This window comes from Oratosquilla oratoria, chromosome 34, assembly GCF_046742065.1.
Source record: "Oratosquilla oratoria isolate Oo_2021 chromosome 34, ASM4674206v1, whole genome shotgun sequence".
Classification (NCBI taxonomy): domain Eukaryota; kingdom Metazoa; phylum Arthropoda; class Malacostraca; order Stomatopoda; family Squillidae; genus Oratosquilla; species Oratosquilla oratoria.
Window position 1 is genome coordinate 14,951,483 of NC_134810.1, and position 3,873 is coordinate 14,955,355.

Here is a 3,873-nt window from a genome sequence, read left to right on the forward strand (position 1 = left end):
TATTTTGATGGTTTACATGTCCCAAGTAAATTTAAAGCTTGGGGGGAAGAGAAGTCCTGCATCAGCTACCTTTTGCTTTGCTTATAGCTTTAACCAGGAACTAAGCAAGATATCCTAATTTCAATTATAAGAAACAACCAATTTCTACTCTAAGTCCAAATATCAGGGACTCAAAATTCTGATACTTAAGAAAAGGCCCCGAGGCAACGCTATATTTGATTTTCTCTGAATGGTAACTACATTACCTCCACCTTCACGAAGCAAGGTTATCCCAGAGGCTTTCTAATTGGCCTGCAGGGGAAGACGGAAAGGGAACACAACAACCGTAGTAGGACGGGGGGCTGGGGGAACGGAGGACGAGGAGACGAAGGGGTCTACGCGAGACGAGCGCATCCTTATAGGATTCGAGGCACCACATAGATAAAGAAGGACAGTATGAGACAATCGTGACATCAAGGACCAATATTGATGAACAAGTGAAAGGTGATAGAGAGACAAGGTACCATAGTTTATATATATATATATATATATATATATATATATTATATATATATATATATATATATATATATATATATATATAATGTATACATTGTGCTTTCTGATGCAAGATCTTTTATAAGGAGATAAAAAGAGTAAAAATGAAAATACCAGAATATCAACACTCTGGCAGGGTATTTAGGTGAGACTGGACACCTCACACAATGGAGCAAGGTCAGTATTGTTTACAAGGACCTGAGGAAAAAGACCAGAAAGGTAGCAGTGGCTGCACACATCATCAACTAATCTTACATCAAGGCGGACAGCATTGCCTAAAACAAGACAGGATCTGAAATTGGTACATGGGACAGGACAAACAGATGACTGAACGAAAAGATGTATTATCAGAGAACAGACTACTCTGATCCATGTCAGACAGGGAATAGGTCACACACATTAGCTAACCAAGCATGGGGTGAGAGAGGGACCCCAAATGCAACACTGGTACGGCTCACGCTGAAATTATTACTATTAATCCTTGTGAGAGAAAGTCATGCTCATGTCTATGGAAAAGTTAGGTGAAGCATTCGTGGACAGATCATGAAAGCGTAGGATGTTCATTTGAAGGAGAAGGCACAGCAGGCGACAGTGGCAGTTGGTAGGTGGCAACCTTTCCGATGGCACCACTGCCATTGTTCAGGAGAAGAGGTGTAAGATAGGCGCAGGTGCAAGGCATCTCTCTCTCTCTCTCTCTCTCTCTCTCTCTCTCTCTCTCTCTCTCTCTCTCTCTCTCTCTCTCTCTCTCTCTCTCTCTCTCTCTCTCTCTCTCTCTCTCTCTCTCTCTCTCTCTCCCTCTCTCTCTCTCTCTCTCTCTCTCTCTCTCTCTCTCTCTCTCTCTCTCTCTCTCTCTCTCTCTCTCTCTCTCTCTCTCTCTCTCTCTCTCTCTCTCTCTCTCTCTCTCTCTCTCTCTCTCTCTCTCTCTCTCTCTCTCTCTCTCTCTCTCTCTCTCTCTCTCTCTCTCTCTATTTTTCTTTCTGCCTTGCAATTTCATGTATATGAGTTAGTTTGGGTTAATTCCGTTCTTCCAGTTCTCTCTTGGTTTCTTCCTTTATTCTCGTCATTTTCTTCTCGTCTGTTTAGGTACTTATCACAATTACTTTTTAATAATATTGTCCTTTTTACCAATTGCTAACCCGTGTTGCTCCTCTTTTGATTGAGGAGTAATTAGTTACATGCGTAAATAAATGTGCTGTTATTTTAATTAAACCCTTGAACATGTTTTTGCACCTTGGCCATGCATATGAAAGCAGCTTTAAGTTCGGACCCAAGCTTATGACTCTTTCGTCATCAATATCAGATGGATCGAAATGGTAAGAAAATGGTTATCATATTTATGTTTTTTTTTTTTTTTCATAGTTTTTCACATTTATCTGTGGCCTGCAGGCTTTACCATATTTAGAGATATTATGCATATGTTCATCCGGCTTCGATGTGGGGTCAGAAGATTTCCTTTACAATGTAAATACGTGCATCTATCATTGGTTGTTGTTTGCATGGGTTAGTGTACTAGGTTTTAGGTTCAAATAAACATCATCAATACCTCAATTCAAATTTATTTCAAATTCTGACTATATACAGTCTTCACCGTACCTTCTTTGATCACTGCAAAATGAATAAATGCGGTGTTACAGAGAGTGTTTGTTGCAGTGTCACATAATCATCGCCATTATTACGATTTTATTGGTATTCTTTGGTGACAGGACCTTGGCAGCAGGCACACGATGCTTAGTCTGAAGTACCTCTTTTGTATCACGTCGCCGCATCCCGTAGCCCCATGTTGGTGATGCGGAGCTGCCGGATGCGTTTCGAAACATATTCGAAGCTTATCCTGTAGTTGATAAGTAACATCAGATGCTCACAAAACACGTGAACTAAAGGTGTGGATTCTATATCTGTTCATACAAATATGCTATGTTTCTTTATTTCTTTGTGGTAAGCTCCGAATAAGTTTAAAGTCCAGCCCCTTTTGAGATGATACAGAATTATACTAAATGGCTTACTAGCAGGAGGACACTGCCATCTTACTTACAAAGATCTCGAACTACTATTCAATGTAACAAACTTAATATATGAAAGAAAAGTAATGACTAGTATACTGTCTTTTGTATTTAGGAACCGGGATAGCAAACTCCTCTTGGAAAACTGACTATTTTTCTGACGTTTACCATATTCTCACATTGCGTTCGATTGTTGTCTAAGACGTCTTAAGATTGCTATTAAATCCGAATATGCACATAATTAGTATGCTAATCATGTAGATGTCAGCGTTTGCACGGCTCTGTGGAGCCGAGTCGTTCTGAGGCCGAAGTCGTCTTTGGTAACGATCACGAAAGTCGATGGCTTCGCACTCTATTTAACATCATTACTGATTTCAATTAACCAAAGATAAGAAAGAAGATGAAAGAGAGAGAGAGAGAGAGAGGAGCAAAGACAGATATAGATGTAGAGATGGCTATGCAAATATAGAAGTAGAGATACGTGTAGATGATGTTTTTCGTGTAGTTTGTTCCTAAACTAGTAATTCAGTGAAATTTATTCTTATGATTCCTCTCTTTGTTATGTAATGATGGAGGCAACGTCAGTGTGATGTATGGGACACATACTCCGGCAGAGGAGAGCAAAAGTTGAATGAACCATTTTTAGTGGTTCATTCGACAGTTGAAACTGAGACAGCAGCCAGAACCACCAAGAGCCCCAGATGGTTTAACCCTGGTCTTCAGCTTCAAGAATGAGTTCCGCTGCTGGAGCCGTCATCTCTGTGTCCTTGTGCAAGTTTTACATTTGCACGTGATCTCACCCTTCAAGTTCTGCATTCGTTTGCTTTACGAGCGTCTGGATGGAATGAGGTTTTGGGTGATTTTCAGCCGGGTCCACACTTGTTGCATTTCCACGTATCGTATTATCTTTACCTACCATCTAGTGATACAATACGGTGCAACAGGTTATTGTACCCACTTGTTGCGTATCCGTATACAGCAGGCGGATACGCAACAAGTGGGTACAAAACCCTATTGCACGGTATCTTATCACTTGGTGGTACGCAAAGATGATACGATACGTGGAAATCCAACAAGTGTGGACCCGGCTTTCCACGTCTCACTCTCGCGGCGAAGTCTGGGCGTGCCTTCGTTAACCAATCAGCGCTCAGAGAAGAATGGCGTAGAAGAGTCTGAGCATGGCCCCCCCAATTTCGCGTCTTTACTAAAGATTCCTTTAAATTCACAAATGAATATGAAACCATTCGATTGGTTCTGAAGTGTCGGAATCATATCTCCAGAGACTGGTGTAAATGTCAGATTATAACTCATTTCAGGATCTCTCTGATATTTGTAA

At 40.8% G+C, this 3,873-nt stretch overlaps 1 protein-coding gene across 6 annotated transcripts in view; it reads right to left on the reverse strand.

The window, feature by feature from the left end:
• Nucleotides 1-2,076: 2,076 nt before the first annotated feature.
• Nucleotides 2,077-3,873, reverse strand: part of LOC143018058 (uncharacterized) — a 220,290-nt gene continuing 218,493 nt past the window's right edge. For all 6 annotated transcript variants that reach the window (XM_076173118.1, XM_076173117.1, XM_076173116.1 and 3 more), the window contains one exon: nt 2,077-3,873. This exon is cut by the window's right edge and continues 1,459 nt beyond it. The gene's annotated coding sequence lies outside the window, so the exon portion shown is untranslated.